Source organism: Corvus kubaryi, unplaced genomic scaffold (genome assembly GCF_017639235.1).
Source record: "Corvus kubaryi isolate FWS band 111438036 unplaced genomic scaffold, C.kubaryi_AGA036_p1.0 split1-131, whole genome shotgun sequence".
Classification (NCBI taxonomy): Eukaryota; Metazoa; Chordata; class Aves; order Passeriformes; family Corvidae; genus Corvus; species Corvus kubaryi.
The window spans coordinates 1875608-1898636 of NW_024582073.1; the positions used below are offsets into that span (position 1 = coordinate 1875608).

Consider the following 23029-nt stretch of genomic DNA (forward strand, 5'->3'; position numbering starts at 1 on the left):
CAGAAGAAGCAAAATATGGCCTTTGCACAAAAACTGCAAGCAAACTGTCTTGTAGCTCACTTTTCTGTCCTTCCTCAGCAAGTCATAAATACCTGTGTATAAATTCCTTTTACCCATCTCTCCTACAGAACTAACCTGCTTTTTTTTTCTTCCTGTCTTAATGACACTCAGATTAATGACCTGTTAGTTGTGCTTTGCATACCTGTGACTGACTGGCTTAAGGAACCTGGGTAGCTCTGAGGTTCTGCAGAACCTGAGCAAAGGCTCCGAGCAGCTAAATGGTGTTCTTAAGGCACTCAAAATGGCAATTGTGAGAACAGGCTGGATTGAATTATTTAATGAATATGTCATCCAACACTATGGGCAGGAAGATAAACAGATTCCTCTTACAGGTAAGTGGTTCTCACAAATGATTACCTGAATTTCAGTACATCCAGTTTTGTTGTCCTTGCAAAAGGTCACAATTTTCAATCCATGGTCTGTCATGTAATTGCAAGATTATATTGCCATGGGAGCCCCTGGTCTGGCACTTATTGCAACATTATAGTTCATATTACATTAATTGAACACAGGCAACTGACATATGAGCCAAAATGCTTTTCTGTTAGTGATATGCCGCACTAGATGGTGCTCTGTACGTGGGTTTCATTTGGAAACTAGTGCAACGTTTCTCCTGATTAAGTTAATTATTACATGATAGAAAGCAAGTGAAAAATATTTATATGAACTTCATCCTTAACTAATTTTTGAAATAATACATGAGTTCCTAAGGTTACCTAAACTGTAGAAATTCACAGCATCTAATTCACTTGAGGTACAGATCATTTAGGTAGTTAAACTGTGTTTTCTTTTTTATAAAAAGTCTCGCATTACAACAGTAGTTTGTGACTTCTGATGATTAGGAAGCAGAAGCAAAACTGTGCAAGTTCCAAACACTACTTGAACTAACAGATCTGCACTACTGCATTCCTGCTATGATTCCTCTACTGCTCTTCCCTGCTGGGGTATCTTCTATTTTTCACATCTCAACGACCCAGAAATTCAAGGGAACTTCACTGTAGTGAGGCCCATCTTTATATCATAACACAAATAATACAGCATTTGAATGTTTCTTGTGATCAAGAACCTGAGATTATGTGAATACTTGTGGAACAAGTAGGATGAAGTAAGTGCTTGGGCCGTACTGAATTTACTGCAGGGAGATGAGGAAATCCATCTCCTGCCAAAATGCCATACAACCATCTGGGAAAAGCTTCCTTACAGAAATCAGTGGATTATTCATATGGTACTCAGCAAATATAAAATTCATGCTGCATTGTCCCTGCTAGATGTCTTGCAAGTCTTACTCCATAGGTTAGTATCCAAGTTTGAATTGCTAATGCTTGCAAGACGTGCAGTCACTTTGCCTTGTGATGAAGGGGGTTTTAATGATTGCAGTGTATCACTTTTTTAAAATTTTCCAGTAACTCTGAGTATTTAATTGTAAATATCTCATGGAATTTTTTGAAATAAGACTATTTCAAATTGTTCCAGTCCTCTGTCACTGAATCCTACTTCTGTCACACAGCATGCTTAATGAGAGATCTCAGCACAGTTCTCATCTATTTCTCTTAGTGACTTCTCCTAACAAGGGGTTAAACACCTTATGAATTGGTTTCACTAACCCTCTGACTCAGTATAGGAGAAAAAGAAAACAGAAAAAATCATACCCATCTGGAAGAACACAAGCCACTCAAGCTAAAATTTCTAAGCAAAAAGCCCTAGGATACTGAAGGAAGGGAAGGGCTTCCTTCTTATGTTTATACAATCTGAATAAAACAAGTCATTAATAATACAACTTGGAAAAAAAAGTCATTAAATATTTGCAGTCCATGACAATAACTTAAAATTCTACTTTCTATTTCCCTTTAACTTCCCAAAATTAAACTAAAGCACGTGAGCTACTAAATTGGACGTAAAAGTTTCACATGTAAGAAAATAACTGGACACCTTTCCTGGTATGTAATTCTCAATTTTTTTTTCTCTCCCCAGAAGAATTAAGAAAATTAATCTCATGCAAATCAACAAAGCCCAGTAAAGTTAGACTGGGGATTAATTAGGTATGTCATCTGCTTCTCAAGCAGCTCATTTATAGTGTATCTCAAAGAAAACACAGCTTTAACAACAGACCTTTTCTGTTATTTTACTTTCTCATTAAAAAGATATCAACCACATTCATTATTTAGTATTCTATAGTGAGTGTAGCCCTGTTAGTCTGTATGTGCTCTGTAATTCATCATATACTAATGATCAGCCACCTTCTCTCACGTTACCAGAACAACAAAAATATCTGTGTATGTCCAGCAAGAGCTGGGAAGAGCTACAGCCAAGAAGGCAAGGGAGTAAAGGCCCCTAACATCTCAGATGTATTTGTTGATGCATGTGACAAGAGGCTATATATTCTCTAGAGAGGTCACATGGTGTCTTTGTCATTTGTACACTAATTAACCCTCAACCCCAAAATTCAAGTGAAATTAAGACATCCTGCAGCTTTTCAAAAAACACCATCAAGAAAGATGAGGAATGAGCAACCAGCTGTCCAACATAGGAGGAATTCCTGACCGAAGTCAGAGTGACATTCACTGTTGAGATCTTCTGGTACATCACAGAGTGACTGTAGGGAAACAGTACAGACTTCCTTAGAGAACAGCACCACCATAGTGATTTCAGCAGGTGAAATATAATTTAAATTAATATTTAATTTTGGTTCCTACTTGATGGGCAGCCTCTTCATGTAAGACAGCTTTAAAGAAAATACCCAACTCTGTATCCTAGACTTCTCTCATGAAAAGCTCTTATCAGAAAATACAAAAGACTGCCTGTTTCACAAGGACAGATGCCACATCATGGTTCTGTATAATATCAGTGAGGATACTGATATTTTTGAAGAACATAGTGGAAGCTCGTATCTGGCAGCTGCCATGTCTCTGTTGTCTCTATTTTTCACCTCCATTTTTTTTACAGGATCTCCTTTCAGTTGAATAGTGTTGGAAGCAAAAACGTAAAATGAGACTCGGGAGAAGTCAGCTGCTAATAAAAGGTTCCCCTGTCCTTTCTTGCTGACCCACTAATTTAAATGCAAGCAGGTCTGCTGTGATATCAGAGAAAGCCTTATTTGAGGTGTGCTTGTGCTTACTCATTAAAAACAAGTAAGTTTCAGCAGACTGCTTCTTTGAAGTGCTGTGACATACATCCTCAGCTACAAATGTGTTTCTTACATTATTTTAAGCAAAGTTTGTATTATTATCTGAAAGAAAAAAGTACTGCAGTAGTGTTTATTTCACTGCCTATTTTACCATCCAGTCACTGTGGTAAGAGAACAAGTAACCAAAACGAAAATTCCTTCTTTGGGACACAGAGATTTTGAAAGCAAGGAAGTGGATCATGACTCATGGATCTCATTTTTCAAATATGAAGAATAAGCCCCAAATATATATTTTTTCAGTTTAAGAAGTGAAACCTAGAATTTGTAGATGTAAAAATGAACACTAACATCTTTCCCCATCACCTCTTATGTTCTCTGAATCATGTAGCAAGTCATTGAATTCTTTCATACTATCCTCATGTATAAGGGAAATACATTTTAAACATTTTACACAGCACAGTGAAACCTCTTCAGGAAATATGCAATTCAAGAATTATATTTTATTCTATTACTAGCCTAGGCTAATAGTTCTGATCCTCACCTACAATCAGAAATCTTCAGGTTTTTCACTAGAATAAAACCTTATTAGCAGCAATTCCTAAACTATACCCAAGATATGAAGAGAGGTTAAGGCTTTTGTCTACTCCTTGCATACAGGTTTACGGTAGGACAACGGGTCCTTTTCAGAAGCATTTTACACAATATTAATTCAGTCCCTGGGAGAAATGTACTGTGTAAGTGTCCCAGGGTATATTTAAAATGTCCACAGCTCTCCCTGATAGATTACCTTTGCTAGCTTGCATCCAAGCTGTGTATGTAAAAAAAGGAAGTGCTGACTATAGCAAAAGGCTCCACTATACTTAGCCTTTATTGTCTTCACTTTCTGGACTGGCAGGATTAATTAAGGAATCCTGCAGCTTCAACTTCCACGGAGACAGCAGCACTGAAGAGGAAGAAGTAATCAGCTCGAGTTGGCACCACCATCCATTATACCAATATTCACAGAGACAGGATCAGTTACTCTTAATAAGAGTGCTGCCTTTTATATCCATTTTAAACACTGCAAGCTGCTCATTGTAAATGGCAAATGAAATCCAGAAGTACAAGTTAGTGTCCACAGTATGATACTTCAGTCAATTTTCTATGATAAATAAAAAGTAGGAAAAAAAACCCCAAGCATACAGGGATTCCTTGGGGGAATTCTAGTAATTCTAGGCTTAGAAAATCCTATCTATTACCACAGTTTCCATTTCAGACTGTGGAAAATTATAAAAACTGACAAATGCCCATAAATAGGAGGTTCAGCAAGAAATTGTGGTTATGGAGGGCACCATGTGGGACAGCAGGGATGAGTATTCTTCCGCTGCATATTCCAGCTCTGACTCAGGAGCTTGTTGCAACAGAAAACAAGTTTTTTGTAATTCCTTGTGCAAATTAACTGACATCTGCCTTCAAAACACTCCAACAATCATCCTGATGGCTTATCTGTGTGCTAGCCTTGAGTTCAGCTATAAGAAAGCAAGTAGCTACTCACAAAGAAAATACTGTTTGTTCCAATTCCACTAACTATTCTTCCTACTGTCCAGGACTACTGACCTATCAGAAAAAAGAAATTAAGTGAAACCAACAAAAGAAATAGATTGCCCAGACACTGTTAATGCTAATAATTTTGTAACTTTGTATGCTTGGCTTTTCCTTTTTTCTTACAGTTCATTATACTTCAAATTAACCCTTAAGATTGCACAATAGCCAAAATAACATATCTAAAATACTAATTCAACATTTATTTAGTAAGTAAATACTATTTTATTTACATTGTCATTACAGTATGAAATATCAACAACACATAATTTCACAGATAAATTGTACTGAATCCCAGGTGAAGAGTGCTGTAGACCTGTAATACATGCCTGATATGTGTCATTCACCTGCAATTTTCCAGTAAAATAATGCTGTTCTTATTTCAGATGCACCTGATTCAACAGTAATCTTGTCCAGTTTATAAAGGTGAGTGGCTTGAATCCTAAACAGGGCTATATTTTCTTATGTAAGGTCTGTCCAGCCATTAATACTATGCCAAGAACAACAGACTTAGGGTTTCTCCCTAGCAAAGCTTCCTTGGTCAGTTACAACAAGTATTGGGGCAAAGAAAATTAATACATCAGGCCTCTTCTAAGGAAAATAAGGATTGGCTTGGAAATGAGTCCATGTTAAGATCTCTAAGTGATCTATGCTGCTATAGAAAACATGGGCTAAAACACATCAAGTGCAAATAAGAAACCTTTTTTCCTCCCATTGGATTATTTTCACTCTAAATTCCGTACATGTTTCCTTACCTTCTTCCTTTTGGCTTGGTTTACCACCCAGAAGGGAAAAATCGTACATTTATTTTCATTTTCTTGCTCCCGTTGGATTAAAAGCATTTCTTTAAAATGACAGGCAGAAAAGACTAGTGTTTTCTTGTTTTTCCCTGATCTCTTACTGTCCATTCAGTAACCTTTCATGCATAGAGAACATTGTTCAATTTCAATCACCAAGTCAAAAGCACATGCTATCCTTTCATTAATGTTTGAATTCATCCGTCTATGTTAGAGAGGATGGGAAAGAGAAAAGGAAAGGGTTTAATTCTCCACTTATCTGACTTTGAGCAATCAGTCCTAAATCCTGCCATAGGCTGCTTCAGCATAGCTGCCCCACAGCATTTTGTTCTATCCTGTCTCAGTGAGGCCCAGGAGGGGACATCTTGTTGCCACGCAGAACCGGTTTCAAGCTTTTTCTCTCTCTATTTTGTTGGGGCAAGCTTCTGTTTAGTACACACTACCTTTATAACAATTACTCCCATTTTTTCTGTTGTTTCTGTCCTGTTACGTTTATCATACTTCTAATTAGGACTACTCCAGCCAGTGTGAACAATGGCATAACTTGCAGTATTAAGGTGCTGCGTGTCTAATGAAATACACACATACATAGAGATCTGAAACCCACAGAAGCCATTACTGATAGAACAGGATCTAAGCAAAAGCAGTGTGGTACACATTACATCGTCTTGTGAGCTCAGAAGTACCATCAAGTTAGCGCCTATTAACAACTTACTGTGCATCAGCTGCTCTGCAGAAATTGTCAGCATGCATTACTTTGCATTTGCTGTTGGAAAACCCTGTGCAAGTTAGCTTAGTCTCCTCTCCTGTCAGAACAAGTCACATCATCATGTATTTGCTGCTGGCTAAGAGCCTATTCATCCCCATGTCCATATTTACCATGGTGCAAATGATACTTGCTAAACCCTGCGAACTAAATCTCACATCCAAGCTTCACACCGTGGAGATGCTGCAACAGCAGTATCATTTATGTGTGCTGTAATCATAGAAAAGTGACAGAAGCAAGTAATATTCAGCACCATTTAAGCAGCTGACCTGCTAGAGGTAAGAATGAAATTGCTTTTACTTCAGCAAAACTTTATTTTTTTTAAGACATTAGGTCTATAGTGAGGCTAGTGATGAAACCACTGAAAATTAGGAAAAGAAACTGCCTGTATGATCTTTCCCTTCTATTAATTTCCCTTAAATAAGTCTTACTGCTAATCATTCTTCTGCAGCCCCCTGTTAACCACTGTTATATAGCTGAAGGCTTGGAGCTCTTGCACAGGCACAGCTCCTAAAGGCTCAGACCCACTTGTTTTCTGGCAAGACACTTTCAAATAGGTCTGTGCAAATACTCACTTGGAATTTTTTCTTCACTTTCATTTTTCTGCCACAGATGGTTCCTTTAACAGAAAGATCTTAAGGAGGACTTTTAGGAAAAAAAGTTTTCCTTTATATAAACAAAATAAAACAAAAAAAGCCACCCAACCCAAAAAAAAAAAAAAAAAAAAAAAGGTAAGAATGTGTTGTGCTGTCTCTGACAGCTAGATTATCTCTCACTTCTGCAGCTTTCTGACTCATCTGCCAGCATCTTGCTTGGAGAACCCCTCCACTGTCTCCTCTTATTTGTAATCAAGTGCCATAGAAATTTATTGTCAACCATCATCTCTTTATCACATCAAATAACCCCACCAGCTAGCATCTCTTGGCACTTTTTTTACAGGTCTCTTCCTCTCTCTCCTTTGACCAAATCACTCATCACATTAGTATTCCTTTGGTTATTTAAGTATCAGCTCCAGTTCAGCATGACTGAAGACCAGGATTCTAAATGTTCTTTCTGTTCAGTCATTTCCTGACATCTATAAAGAACACCACTACTCTCTTCGGAAGTGGGCAGGTTTCACTGGAAATATTCACATTGTGGCAATATATGACTCTCTCAAACATCTTCCCATGATCTGTGATTTAACCTTTCCTAGCAGCCATCCTCCCAGCCAGTAAACTTTTGTAAGGTTTAGCCATCCTCCTTGCTGTAATATCCCTTCCCTGTTGACTTGACAAAGGCAATTAAATTTTCAATTGTACTGACATGGATTGAAGACACTGCTTTAAGGATAACTCTGCTGGTTCATTGTGTTCACTATACAACCTTCCCCCTCACCTCCTCAGAATAAACAAATAGCCATATTTGGGGAGTTTTGTGCATAAATCTGCCTATGTGAAAGTGTGTTTGTTTAGGAAACAGCGTATGTGGAAAATGCCAAGGTGTAACAGTTCGTACAGAACAGTACAGTTGTCATTCTGCATTTGGCTATGTAAACCCACTGAAATGACACTAAAGAAGGGGGGAAAATCAGCCCATTTTTTATCTAACTACAAAAGCAAGTAATTAAAATCCTCTAGAAGAGTAACACACATATTTTCAATCACTAATATCAGAAAGAAAAAAACTGTCTTGATTTCTTGACATATTAATAGGAATAAAACAGTTTAAAAGGTATTTTAACTCCACAGAAGATAAAACTTACGTTATTTGCCATAAGAAAATGCTTCCTAATATTATTGAACAGATTTGCTCTTATGAATTGTGCCAGAAACCATGAGCCCATTATTTAACGTCCCTTTAGGAATAACGGAAGGAAGGAATAAATAATTAATAACACATACAATGTAGAGGTTTATCCCACAGATAATGGCCCATGAAGGAAAGAGTTTATTACATTACGGAATCAAGCAAACTACAATTAGTCTAATTGTTAAAGCGTTCAGAGTATTTTCTAGTTCTTCACCAGAGCTGCCTGTAAGTAGGTCTGAACCTTCCCTTCCTGGAAAGCATATGGAAGAAAAATTACACATGTAACTAATTTAGCCGAGAGATCTGTGATCTGTTCACCAGTACTTTTTGTGAGGATATACACAGTCGCTCTGATTGTTTTCTAAACTGTGGAGGAAAAATATCAAGGATTCTTAGAATGATGATACTTGTAGCTATTACAGGTAAAATCATCAGCAAAATTATGAGATCAACCCCAAATTACTATCCAAAGACATTTTCAACATTTTCAGCAGCACTACTCAATGATTTTCTCTGGTATACCTCACCAGTATGTATGCCTCACTTCAAGGCAGTAAGTATACAATTCAATTCAAATAAGTTATATGAATGCGAAGTTTGTGGTAAAAAAAAAAAAGAAGAATATTCATTAGTAATTGAGCCTCAGAATATAATGAAGACTTTCAACTGTGGTGCTATACTTTTCTTAAACCAAAATTGGCACTGGCCAGCAGAAAGGTTTGTTTTGTATTAATGCAGTACTTTAAATGTAGTCTGCATAAGCAAAGGGGAACAGTACTTAACACTTGCCAAAGAATTTGAATGCAGTTATCCACAGTCATTACTGGCCCTCTCTCCACATCAAAAAAAAAAAAAAAATCATCACAACCTCCTGATGCCACAGAATCACCCGTGAACACACTGTTGTGTAACATAAACAAATCCACAACATGGTGTTTTCCCAAATACAGCCAGGATAAGACTTATCACAGACTATAAATCTGCCACAGCCAAGCTGTTGCAGTGTTGAGAGCTGCAGCCCCCAAGTTCTGGCACCAGTTTTCTAACCAGGAGCCCACAGCTTTGGGCCATGTGCCCCCACTCCCCACACCAGAAGCAGCAGTACATTGGACCAGAATCTCCAATAAGTAGTGTGAGAAGCACCCAAGCTGTCAGGTATTGACATTCCAACTACAGTCCTCTTGGCATCTAAAGCATTTAATTCTTGAGTTAGGCTTCAGTGGGGTCTGCACTTAGATTTTGGCATTTTTCAAAAGCATGACAGGAGGAAGGGCAGGTTCTCTCAGCAGCTAAACAGCAGATATAAGACCTGGAGGGTCATGAGGACAACAGTGAAGTCCTATCTGACACTTCCCAGGAAATTCCCTTCATCACCAGGCCAGAGGCTAGCTGGGAAGAATGTCTTTCATTGTGCCTGCTCAAAATCTGTTATTCTGAACAAACTAATCCACATTCATCAGACCAGGGAAGCAAGGCATCACTTTGCAATGCAACAATTAAGGTCCCTAGCTGGGAGCAGGGAAATTTAAATTTCAATTCCTATTACAACACTGCTTTTCTAGCCAATTACCATATAATATTAAAGTACACAAGCAACCATTAAGAGTCAGGAACAGAAACTGACTTCCCTAATAACCTATTCAAAGCCATCCATTACCCTGGATACCAGCCGGACACAGACTTGGCCATCCTGTGCTGCTGCATTTTTACTGTTATTGATACTCAAGTTACCTGGTACCATTTCAAATTATTTATACCTGCTGCAATCATATCTATTATTAAAGACAGACATATATTCTTCTTGGAGTCTGAATGTATCTGGAAGTATCTTTCAGAGGCAGTTGTGGAGCCTACTCCTGACTACTCCTACTGACAAGAAACACGGAAAGAATATAAAAAACTCTGTTCATCCATTTATTCCCTTTCCCATCTATTCTGATATTCACCTCTTGCTTTGGTGTCTGCAATTCTTTCCCATGCTTTATTCTACTTTGTGGTCCAGGTTACTTTTCCCCTCGTCATCCTTTGTCTTTCATTTCTCTTCCTTATTTAAGTGGTTTTGCCTTTCTTCCCTCTTTTTTTCTCATTTCCTTCCCTTCAATTTCAACATTCAAAGACATGATCCTGCAGTCTTCCTCCTACATTTATGAAACTCAAAAATGCAAGGACCAGAAGAGCTGAGGAAGAAAAAAAAGCAGAGAAGCAAAAGTAATTATCTCATTATTATCTCTTTTTAAAAGAATCTAAGTATCTGATTTTCAGTTTGATTTTTTTTTCCTTGATTGCTGCTGTATGAAAGGCCTAGACAAACAACAAAACCTGGAAAAATTAAAGAGCCATCAGAATGGAATGGTTGCAGCGAACACTGAATGAACTGTGATCTTTGGCAGGATAAAGATCAACACCACAAGCTTTCAGCTGTAGCGATCAGTCGATACTTTCCAGACCATCCCCACGGTGACAAAGACAGAGGCATTTTTAAGTTGTAATTGAGATTAGCCTTGATACATACAGTTGGAGCCATGCCTGTGAACTTTGCTAAAAGGCTGGCTATGTAAACTATCTATCATTCAGTTTCACATGAGCAGTAATCTAATGACACCACAAAAATCTCACTATGTCCCTTGCTCCACACGTTCAACCACAGCAGCGGACTCATGCCAGGGCACTTCAGCTGTGCTACTGAAGTGTTTGCCTCCCAAGGTCTGGAGCCCCATATAGACTCTCCTGGGGAGCCCAAGTTTTGCACAATGCTCAGTATTGTAGCCCAAAAACACTCCTGCTCTGATCCAGCTTACTAGATTTGCAGTCACGTGCTAACTGAAAACCCATACATAATAGTACTGACTCCAGCATGCTTTGGATGAAGCCCATAAAGACACGCAAGATTGCTTTTCACGGATGGGAATATTTTGTTTGTTACTACTAAGCTAACCACAATAAAAATAAATAGTTCTCTTTCATGTGGTGATGAAACAAAGCAATCATGCTCTATTCCTTTTTTAATTATTAGGTTGAAAGATTCAGTGTCTTCCTGGCATGTTTAATTCTGAATCATATTCATCACATATATAAATAGCCAGCAACTGTATATAGTAGAGAAGGGCAGAGAGGAAGGTCAGGGAATTAGCTTGATGTCAAGAAAGCATTTCCTGTGCAGTCACCAAATCTGTCCTGGATACAGACTCCTCTGTTGGCATACAGGAGGCCTGAAGGCAACTGTGCCCTCATACACCAGACTTGCCAGGTAAGCGTCTCCAACCTTGCTGGCATTTGGAAGCTTCTCCTCCTCAGATATCACATAGGTGTAACTTACTTCTTGGGGCTTTGTAATAATGAATAAAAGATTTTTCCTCTCTGCCTCATGTTATGGGCATTGCCACCACTGTGAAGAGACAACTTTAGTGCCGAATCCCCAGCAGCTAATCCACTGGGTCAGGGAGACTACCACAATATGAACCTTCTCCACTGAAATCCAAGTGGACAGATCCTGGAGGGAAGTGCTGGCTCTACTACCACTGAAATCCAGAATGTCAAGCCTAAATAAGTGGCAGCAAGTAATACCATGGACAGAGTGCTTAAAAGAGTTACAGCAGAGTTAAAAGTTGTAGAGAGTCACTAAAATCACACACTTTCTATCTGGTTTGCATTTATAAACCACTCTGCATAAACACAATCTTAGGCCAAGACTATCATTGCACAGCTTAGGCCATCAAGAAAATTATGCCTGAACCTCCTGAGACTTTTTGTTGTAACCTGGACATTGCCTTAGCATTGCTGTACACTGTTTCGCTAACCTCAGACCCATGGCAGCTCTCAGCTGACTTCACAGAATCATCGAGGTTGGAAGAGACCTTTAAGATCATCAAGCCCAACTGTCAACCCAGCTCTGCCACTGTAACCACTATATCCTATCACCAGGCGCCAGGTCCAGACGCCTCTTAAGCATCTCCAGGAGTGGTGACTCCACCACCTCCCTGGGCATTGCAATAGGTTGCAGGAACAAACTTCTTTTCCACGCTCCCTCATTCGTGACGGCAGCAGTGGGCACGCGAGGGAGCCAGCCGCCTCCCGCAGCAGCCCGGGGCGGGAGGGATGGCAGCCCGGCACGGCGGGGGCAGGGCCCTGCCGGGAGAATGCGGCCCGGCCGGTCCAGGCGCTGCCCCGGGCGGGTGATTTAGCCCGGCTCTCCAGCACCGGGACATCCCACGGCTTCTCACCCCGCGCGCCGGCCGTGAAGCCACACGCGGTTTAGGAACTGAAGCGAGGCCAGGCAGGTTTTGTCGCCGTCGGTTTTGAGTTTGAACCAGCGCACTTTGCCCGGCTGGAGCAAGGTCACCGCCTGCCCCGGCTCGGCCAGGGCCCCCTGTCCGCCGAGCCCCGCGCCCCCCCGGTCCCGTCGACAGCCCACAGGAGGAGCGGTCGCCTGCCCGGTTGCCGCGGCCGGATCCTCCTCCATCCCGTGCGGTATTTTTAGCCGCTGACCCAGTTCCCCCGCTCGGCTACCTGCGCCTCTCTCACCGCCCGGCCGGGCCCCCCCGCCGACAAACGCACCGCGCAGGGCCGGCCCGGCCCCGCTGCCCGGCCAGCGCCAGGTGAGCGGAGTGGAAAGCGGGGCTGCAGCGGGGCAGGTGCGGCCGGAACACGGCGGCGGCGCCTCGCTCGGGACGGCCCGGAGAGAGCGCGGGGCTGCAGGAGGGGCGCGAGAGCCGCGACACCAACCCGGCGGCGCTGGCGAGGAGCGCACGGGCGGGTGCGGGGCCTCCGCGGGGGCGGAGGGGGGCGGTGCCGGCGGCGAGAGCGGCCGCGGCGCAGTTTTCTTCAGCGGCGCCCGATCTACAAGTGAGGGGCAGCGTGTGAGCGCCGCCGTAAGTGCTGACTTACTGTCTTTTACAGAAGTGTGAGTGCTTCTCTTTCTTCCCTTCCTTTTTTTTCTCTTCTCGCTCTCTCAGCGAGGGCTTCCCGGGGCGGCCGGATAACGGGGCACGGGAGCTGAGCGCGGCTGGGGCAGCCCGGGCGCCGACGTGCTGGCGGGGGAAGCGGGTCACTGCCGCCGCTCCGTGCTGCTCCAACTCGCTTTCCTTCTTTTCTCTTTGGGCATTCCCGCCCGCCGCGCTTCCGCGGGCCCCGGCGAGGTGAGGCTGAGCCGCGGCCTCGGGGAGCAGCGCAGGTGCGGCTGCAGCGAGGCCCGCCCCGAGGGGCCTTTCCCCTGGACCGCGGGGTCACAGCTTCGGGGGGCCCAAGTCGTGTGTTTGGAATTTTCGGTATTGAGAGATACGGAAATTGTGTATTGCTGGCGTAGCTTTTTTTAATCTAGGTGAACACTGACACCGTGCTTGATACGTTTAAAATGCTTGCTCTTGTGCACCCGGGGTGCTTTGGTCCTGCCCGACAAGCACGAACACTCCTGAGATTTTTAAAGGAGTATTTTTAATGGTCTCTCGTCTGCTTGCTGCTATTTATACCATTCAAGGTTGGCGAGGAGAGCCAGAGTTTGAAAAGGACATTGAGCTTTAACTTGATACCATTGTTCCAAGGCCAAGGCGAGAGAGCGCAGATATTTAAAATAAAACAAAACAAAGAAATGCCCAGAAAACAACCCCATGTAAACACCCTACCCCTCTGTTTTTCTACTGCATGATCAAAGCAGAGAACTGAGCATCCCCTTCTGGTTAGGGTATGTAGGTGATGTTCTGTCACGGGGTCTGAGCCTGTGCTTTGGTTTTATTATTTGTTTGCTTTATGCTTACGATGTGATGGAACAGTACAGCTGGTTAAACCCCACACTGGGGGATTATATGAAAGATGAAAGTCTCACACTGTGGCAGATGCATGACTTTCACTTAGGTGAAATAAATAATTACTGGGCACTGCCTATGCATTGTAAGGTCTTAAGTAGCTGTAATGTAAAATATTAGCACTAAGTCTAATGAATTGGATGATACCTATGCTGTTGAATATATATTCACAGGTGATCAATTTCTTTCTTCTTTTTCTGAATTAATTCAATACACTGTAACACTTCTCTTCCTAATTGAGGAAAGGTAAGCTTTTCATATAGTGAAACTTAAGTTTTGGGAATAGAAAAGCTTTCACCTTCAATACCTATATCACGAAGATTTTCAGAGTGGATGGTGATAACTAATATGATAGGTCTCTGTATCTGGATTGCTAAATAAGATTGGTATTAAAAATTGGTTATTCCTCGTGACATGCACCCTGCTCTGGTGGAACTTCAGAGCAGCATTGCAGCAGCTGGCTCGCATGACTGTAGCCACTGGGGTTAGCTTAGTTCTCCTAGTGCTAATTATCGTGGGTGAGCAATAGATTGCATTTGAGCTCTGTTTTTATGGAGTATAATTGTACGTGTGGTAACAAGGCTGTACTAAAAATTCATATAGTCACTTTTAAAATATTGCAGAGCTCTAACTTCTGGCTGAGATCAGTCTGCTTCAAAACTGTGGCTGAAACAGTGATCGCAGTCTGGTAAATCTGATGCTAAAACTTTACCTAATATGATTTTCCATTCAGGGTAAGCATTATTCTGTATGTAAAGGTTCCATATGTTGAAAATATTTGAACAAATGTTAAATTTTTAGTAGCTAGCCCCTTAAATGGGCTTCATGATCTTTCTGAGCAGTTGCTATTCAGTAAATAGAAAGCCGTACTGTTGGATGCATAACTGTTCCTTATTCTTGTGTGTTTTACTTACAGCTGAAATCAATATCTGAGAATTGACTAACTGCAAAAGTGCAGTGTCAAGGCCTTGAAGAAGTCAAGATTTGACTGAGTAATGACACTGTAAATGCATTTGGGGCTTCTGTTTCTAACTCTTCCATTTTCTGATTTCAAACTTCCGTCTGCAACCACATATGGAAGAAGTGGGTTTCTTTTTTAGGCAGAGCCAAGGTCTTGTACAAAAATGTCAACTTTAAGGAGGGTTTTTAAAAAAAAAAAATCTTGTAGGACTTACTATTGAGCTGAGATTTAACTTGTTGGGTAGCTAATGGCCTCAACAATCTAGCAAAATAATTACTAAGATTTGTTATAGGAACTGTGGAATGCAGATTAGCCAGCTGATAGTGTGGGACTTATTTTTTTGTTTCTTTAAAAATAAAAACACACTTATGTTTTTATACATATATATGTGCCATGTACATGTATAAATGTATATGTTTTGTATAGAAATGTGGCATATTATATATTCATATAAGATGCTAAAGTGTACCACTGTTGTATTTTGATTGTTTGATGTTGAGAGATAATTATGTGATCAGAAGTGCCACGTGTGGTATATATGATTCAACAGAAGCTCCTGAAGTGATTGCCTGCCCTACGTCCCTATTTCTGTTCCAGTCATTTTGTTCTATTTATTCAGTTTCATGATGCATCCTGATTTACTGTTTAATTGGGAAAATCAAGCATTTTTAGTTGCTTTTACCCCATTAATTCAGAGGATTACCCGGTGAGTTTGTGGAATGCTCGTTCTATGGAGTAGTTTGGAGTTAAAGGTGGAAGAGGAAATGCTCTTTATTCTGCTTTACTTGATTGCAAGAATTAGTGGTTCTTCAGTGTTTGTTGTGTGGAACTGGCACAGTTTGCTTTATGCAAACATTAACGTGAGAATGATAACAGCCTACTTCTTTCTAAGGGGGTGCTTGCACTGTAGAGTTTTTTCCTTTTCCTAATTGATGTATGAAGATGTTTTTAGACTCAGTAGTTGCTCTGATGGAGGCATGGGAAGAATTGTTTTCTGCTTTCCTATTTTCTCTGTGGTTATGGACATGATTCCACAGAGTATGCTATGCATAGGTATGCTTTATTATCTGACAAAAAAGTCAGTGCTAGTTGATAGTTTTGTGTCCTCCAAGTAAAAAAATAGTATTAATTATGAGTCCTAGTATTCTACATGAGTGGGCTTTTTCAGTACCAAAAAGTTATGTCAGCATTTAAATCGTACTGTTCAGTGGGAAATTTCCTTTTTCCCATCCCTAGCACCTATCTTAACGTCAGTTTTATTTCATGGACTTCTTCCCTTGAATGAATTGCCTTAATCCTTTTACACTAAGTTACCTCAAACTGCTTTAGTTACCACTCTGGTTTTTGCATCAGGAAAAACTGAAGCTGCTGTTAGTGGATGACTTTGATGTGATCTGTGAGTTGCCCACTTGTACTGACCCCCCCCCAGTCTCTGTTGTTATTCCTCTTTAGTTGGTTCCTTTACGTCTGTCCTTTTGTTTGGCTTTGTCATAGAATTTATTTTAGCCCTTCCAACTCAGCTAAGTTGCTCTCAGCAATCTTCAAATATTGAAACATTTCACAACTATTTTTCTTTTGCAATCTTAGATAACTATTTTAAAAAATGCAAACTAGCTCATTTTTGCATTTAATATAAGTGTTGATATATGGATTGCAATATGGTAATTGTGCAGGGAAATGAAACTAATGCACTCAAGGCACTGGGAGTCAAGATTTTGTAACCCACACTGGATTTTGATGAACTAGTTCCTAGTGCAGACCCCTGTGAATGTGGCATACAGAGGTTGTCTGCATGCTCAGAGTGACAGTGGTCTTCAGCTGTACAGCAAAATCCCTGAGGTGGGGTAAAACAGTTGGAACGTGTGTGGTGTAGCACTTCATTCTAGTGGCTAGTATTCCTAGTATCTCTGATAACTTTTACTCTGTACTCTCTATACTGTGTCTAACAGGAAGAAATAAGACAAGCTTTCTTCCAGAGTCAGTTTCCCTTCTGTGATTGCTCCATTCATGTCAGTGAAGAAGTGGACAAGCCTTCTTCAAGCAAAACCAGAGTATTGAAGGAGGAATTGTCATTACTATGAAAAACATGGTTGTAGATACATTATATGTTTTTTTTTCCCTGATCTCCTGTCAATGTATGAGGTCCATATAGTGTGTTCTGGACTTGTTAGTTTAGTTTGATGGCATTAGCTGACATCAGTGAGGTCTGGATGGAGTGATCTGTGAAATGGTGCTCCTTTTTTCTTCAGAAAAGAGATCAGCTGTAAGCCTATGTGGCTGGCCAAAAAAGAAATTATTTATGTCACTGGGCTCCTAAAAGAGTGTGATTGTACTCTTGGATGAGTGTGAGTAGTTGCAAGTGTTAAAGACTGCCTTTTGCATCCATTCATCTCCTGTTGGCGCTGTAGCTGAGGCTGCTGCCTTGTCATGTCTCCAGTGTTGAAATGCAGCAGACTGAGTAATCTTGACTGAAGAATATAAAAAATAGGAGGATTTTGCTGCACCATCATTCCAGGAGGGTTTGGGAACTAAGGATCTGTATGCCATTGGGCATTCTGAGAGCATCGTGGTAAAGAGTATGGGCTGATGAATAAACTGCTGTTAAACAAGAAAGACAGTGACTTGTCCGTTAGCTATGGTTTGTGTGCCCATTCTCACAATTAACATGATCTGCCTTTCTTATTTTATTTGCTGTGTACCTCTATGCTCCTGGTGAGTCAAATGTGATTACTCTTACCTGAGGATGCTAAAGGTAAGACAGTTGGACTATTTCAAGACCATGGTGTGAGACCATTTTTAAACTGGAGGTATAAATGGAAGATGCTGCTGTGCTGGCTTATGTATAGCACACATCCTCTGTTAATACATAGTCTACAAGAGTCATCAGTTCTTGGACAGAGTCTGAGTTGCTTGCTCTTAATATCTGATTCAGATGTTCTAGTGGCAGTGAAATATTTCTTTTACTGTGATTATTAGAGGTATTTGAAATACCATTGATGTGACTTTAAAAAGAAAGGCAGGAAGTGCTTTCATAATATTTTCCTCAGGTTAGTATTTTTCTTTAAAAAGTGTTTGAACTTACAGAATTACAGTTTTGCTGGGAAGTACCTCTTTCCAACCTCCAAACCGAAGTAGGGCTACACCCTGTGCTAGATCAGGTCAGTCATGTCAGGGTGCAGCTGAGTCTTGCAGATCTGTAGTTGGAGGTTCTGTAATCTGTTTTGGGTATTCTAGCAAATAACTTTGTTTACAGAAAGAAATAACTTGAACTAGGATGGTTGATGAGCCATTTACAGGATTATAGGCAAGTGCTGTTATCGAAGTTAGTTGGCAGTTGTAGCCGGTTTTGGTACTGAACTCTTACAGGTCAAACACAGAGACTTTCAAGAAAATTGATTCAAAGTAAACTGTTGGTGGCCCTTGCCTCTGAAATGACACTGATCAGATGATTCATTCTGTCCCTGAGCAGGACCATAGCTCTTTATTGAAGTTCTGAATTGCAAGAAGATTGTAGTTCTGCAGTTTTCTGAATGCTGGTTCCTGCTCTAAGAAGTTCTCATATGCTCCCCTTTAAGCCTGTCCTTTCATCCAGCTGAATGAAGTTTTGATGTGTCAGATGTATTTAGCATTGCTTTTAGTTTGAGAGGAAAAAATTCTCCAAGTTTTCTGGGAGAAATTAGCATGAAACTTGACTACTTTTAGTGGTATATGGTTAAATGGTGAAAAATTGGAAGACTGCTTTGTGGATATAAGTAATAGCTTGATAAAAAATTATTCTGTAGAAAAGTGGCATATATACAGTGTGTAAAAGTGGAAGTATGTCTGTCTTTACGAGCTTTATTTAAAATTTTTGGAGTTCTGGTAACCACTGCTATGCAGTGCTCTGTGGAGCAAAAGCAACATACACAGCTGTTGTTACTTTTAAACTGTGTCCAGTTTTAGAGATGTATAAAGGATTGATTGGAAACTGTCAAAATTGGATATGTTTCTCACTTTGAGTTGCTTTCGTTATTTTCTTCTCCTGCTTATTTTATTACTTTTGATGTCTTGAATTCTGTGTTATTTAATGTCACTTCTCTGTACTGGCAGTATTTCATACTGGTAGTTTTCTTGTGTCTGTCTTGACCTTTAAGTTGCTCAATTAAAAAGACAGCTTATGGCAAACTCATTCACCATGAACATTTGGAAATAACTGGGGTAGGTGTTCATTTTGGGAAATGCTGGCTGGTACAGAAAAAAAATACGCAGCATGCATCCCAATATTAGGATTACTTATATCAATATTACTTCACCATTTAACTTACGAAGCAACATAAAACTTAATAAAGTAAAATAGTGTCAGGATGTTTTCCTCTTGAATCTTTGTGATGTTCTTTTGGGAAAAACTGAAGAATAACTTGAAATTTGGTTTGAAAGGCTTTTAACACTCCTCTCTGTCACAGGCAGTGCCTTTTTGGACTATCATGTCATCTGCAATGATGTCACTTGGAGATTAAACTCTTCTGGTATTTTATTGATGGAGTTTTACCTGTTGCAAAGCATGAACTTCCCTGACACCTTCATTACTAGGCTTTTATTTAAATATTTGTTAAGCCTTCTACTGATTTGCATTGGTTTTGTTCATACTTAAATTGTACTCTTTGGGGTTAGCAAACCTAAATGTCACAGTTTTCAGAAAATGCAAGTTTTAATGAGTCCCATCATTAAATCAGTGTATACCTTTCCCAGAAACTGGATAACTAAATGTAATAAAAAGTGAACTGTTGCATCTTGATTCGCTGCCCACATTTGTCTGAAAGCTGACTTTTGTTGGTGAAGGAGCTGACAAACACATTAAAGCTCAAATAAACCCAAAACCCACTAAAGTGAAAGGATGGGTTGTTTGAAGAACTAATTTTTGCAGCAAGATGTATGCAGTATTAGGGTTGTCCCTGTGGAACGTAAAAACTGACTTCTGTTCATGTTCCTCTATCTTAGTTCCTGGGAGTATACGTTATGCTCAACATTTTGGACTGAAATAGTGAGCTTGTTCAGCTGGTCTCTGAAATTAGCACTGAAATTGTCTTCTCATACTGTTTTTCGGCACAGAGATCTAACCTGGCTCATTAGAAAATCTTCTGTGGAGATTGGACAACTGCACTTGGTGTGCTTGAGAAAGCATCTTCTATTGTCTTTGATGCTATGTTCAAGGTTCTCCATGTAAGGCTCAGTGCAGTTTGCTGCAGGTGATCCTTCCTGCTTTTTTGTTGTTTTGGTTTGGGGTTTTTTCTGTAAAAACGTTGGTTGAAACTAGATGGTGCTTTGTCCATCATTGCATGTGGACTTTGTGATTCCCTGTAAGAGGATTGACAGCTTTTGGTTTTGCAAATGTGCTGGTATTCAAACCATTACTGGATTATTGCATGGCTCTCTTTGACTCCCCCCTTCTTTCTGGTTATTGCTTTGAGAAGAAAAAAAAAGAAGAAAAGGAATGCTTGTATTGAACTGCTCCTTTCCACCGTTTGGACATTAGTCTTTCAGTCCTGAGTGTACATGATTATTTCAAACTCCTGGCTGAAGCTCTTAATGGTCTTGTGGCTTCTTTATTGATGCTGTCTAAGCAGGTCAAGCATTGACGCTGCCTCCACTGTGTCCATCTCGAGTTGCAGGACAGTGCACCTTCGATACTGCTGGTTGATGCCTGTGTGATGCAGACCATTTCTGGAGGTACTGGCCTAGCAGTTCTTGGCAGCATAAGCAGGCTCTGTCTCTTGCAGTGTGCTCTCATCTGATGTGTGCACTGGTTATTGCTTTTCTCCCATCAGTCATCAAGGATCTTAAAACCATTACTCTGTGGCTGACTTTTATCTAATCTTGGGAAGCCTATTGATTGCTGTTCCACTGTTGCAGTCTTACCTAATTGCGCTAGAACTGGCTTGTCTGCGAGTTTCACCTCTGCAAGACGCCCTAGGTGCTGACTTGATCGTTTTATTACATTGTAGATATCTAGGAGGTGTCTACAAAACTTTGCAGAAATTTGGTGTTTCTTTGTGTTAATACTATCTGAACAACTCCCTGTTTCATGTGTGCTCTCTACCAGGTATTTTTAAGTGGGCAGCCTATATGGTGCTGTATCATCTCAGCTATACTTCGGGTGTAAGTTTGCAGGAGCTCAACTCTACTCAGATTTCCACTAAAGAGAATGTTATTTTGTATGCTTTATTTGCTCCTCATTTAGTGCTATGAGCCAAACTTACAGAACTTTATTCTTACTGCTTTATCTTTCAAGCAGTGTGGAAGGAACATGGATTGATTTATTGTCTGTGAAATCTCATCTTTTTCAGGTCTCTATTTGCAGCAGCAGCTGCCCTCAGCAGCGTGAAGGTGCTGAAAGAAAATCTGTCGGTATGATTTGTAGTTCATATGTATTATAACATGTGACACAATTTAATGAATTTGTTGCCAGAATTGTCTGAGAATAATTCTTATATCACATAGGAGGTTACTTACTTACCACGTACTTTTTTTGATGCTGTGAGGGTCATTTTATTTGTTGCTGAGTTTCGGGTAATCAAATTTTTGTATCTACAGGTGGATTGCTGGAGTTGTTCCTTTGCAAGCTTTCCCTGAATGAAAGGAATTCCTCAGATATTTTGGTCTGTTTGCGTCCTTACTTGTGTCTTGGTATAGAAGCGTCTCAAAACTACGGATGTTCCCTGTAGTGCATCTGTGTTTCCTCTGCTTTGTGTATTGTCATAAACAGTTCACAGGACCTGTTGAGGAATTGTTATAGTTGAGTATTATGAAACTGAACTGTCTGGGTGTTGTCTCCTGACAGAGTATTATAATCAGCCAGAGGCTTGATGCCAGGAGATAATAATGGCTGGTTCTGCAGTCGGCATAGGTGGGTGGCCTTGGGCAGTTGGATGCCTTTAGGTATTTGCACTCTCGGTATCTGCCTGGAAGGACAGCAGAGGCTTGCCAAGCAGTTGGGAAGCTCACCTGCTTTAGCATGCTTGAATCTGTAGTAACAGAATGAATGTTCTCGCTCTGCTCTCATCTAATGAATAGCTTCTGATTTGAAGTTGTGCAGACCACTGCTTCACCTAAGGATTCTTTGTGCTCTGTAGATCCTTGATATTCCAGTAGCAGGTAGTACAAACCTTGTGAGCTTGGCAGTTTTCTCAGGAGATTGGACATCCTTTTGGACATTCACTTCATTATGTATACTGCTTGTGGTAGAAGCTTGCTTCTACCTTATTGCACAAGCAGACAGATCAAGATATCTGAGCAGTTTCTGTGTGTGGTTAGGACTAATTTTTACATTTCTTTCCTTGCCTTGAACTTTTTTGGGTTTGTGTGCCGTAGCTTTTGTGTAATAAAATGTCCTGCTGCTCAGCAAGTGGGCTCCAAAGTGAAATACCATAAAGTCAGTCTTCTACATTACAAATTTCTCACAGGTTTCATAATAGTTGTATTGGGCATAACTAGTATTTATTCGTGCTTCTCTGCTTTAATCAGGCCGCATCTCAGCACTTAAGAAGTTAGTAAGTCTGGTTCCAAATTTCAGCCATCTTGAGCTGTAGTTCATTTAATACCTTAGTTGCAAGGTGATAATTGACTAAGAGCTGTCTTCAGCTTCCTGCATGCGGAGGCTGTATTATTAGACCTTCTGAAGTCTTGCTAAAAGCTGCCTCTACTGAAAGATGTGTTGCAGCTTTAGCCATTACTTTCACAAGAAAAGTATTGAACATGTTTTTTGTTGTTGTTGTATTGGACTAGTAGCTTCCCTGATTGCCCAGACAACTGTTGGCCAAGTGCTTCAAGCACAAGGCAGTGGTGCATGCCTTGTTAGTTGGGGTCCCTGGATGTTTTTCAGCGTTCAGCTTTTTTCACCTGTCCCAACCTAGTGGCGATGAGTATTGTAATTCGTCCCCTTTGTGCCCAGCTATCTTTATTGCAGTGTCTTCTGTAAGCTGAACTCCCATTATCACACAGCTCACACTGCTGTTGTGCTGGTTTGTCGGCCTTGCTCTACCAACAGTGTGTAGTCACAAACACACATTTGTAAAAAATGCACTTTTCAGACAAAATAAGCACTGTGGAGCCTTGAAAGGAGTGACTGTAGTGTAGTCAAAACTGAGAAGAGTGAAGGTAAGAAACTGCAGTGGT

The 23029-nt window shown here is 40.6% G+C and overlaps 1 protein-coding gene across 4 annotated transcripts in view; it reads left to right on the plus strand.

Moving 5' to 3' along the window:
- The first annotated feature begins 12889 nt into the window (after window positions 1-12889).
- Window positions 12890-23029, plus strand: part of MTUS1 (microtubule associated scaffold protein 1) — a 117206-nt gene continuing 107066 nt past the window's right edge. For 3 of the 4 annotated variants that reach the window (XM_042053621.1, XM_042053623.1, XM_042053624.1), the window contains exon 1: window positions 12890-12987. The gene's annotated coding sequence lies outside the window, so the exon portion shown is untranslated. Of the gene's footprint in view, window positions 13020-23029 lie in introns of all 4 variants that reach the window. The other variant, XM_042053622.1, reaches the window with a different exon arrangement.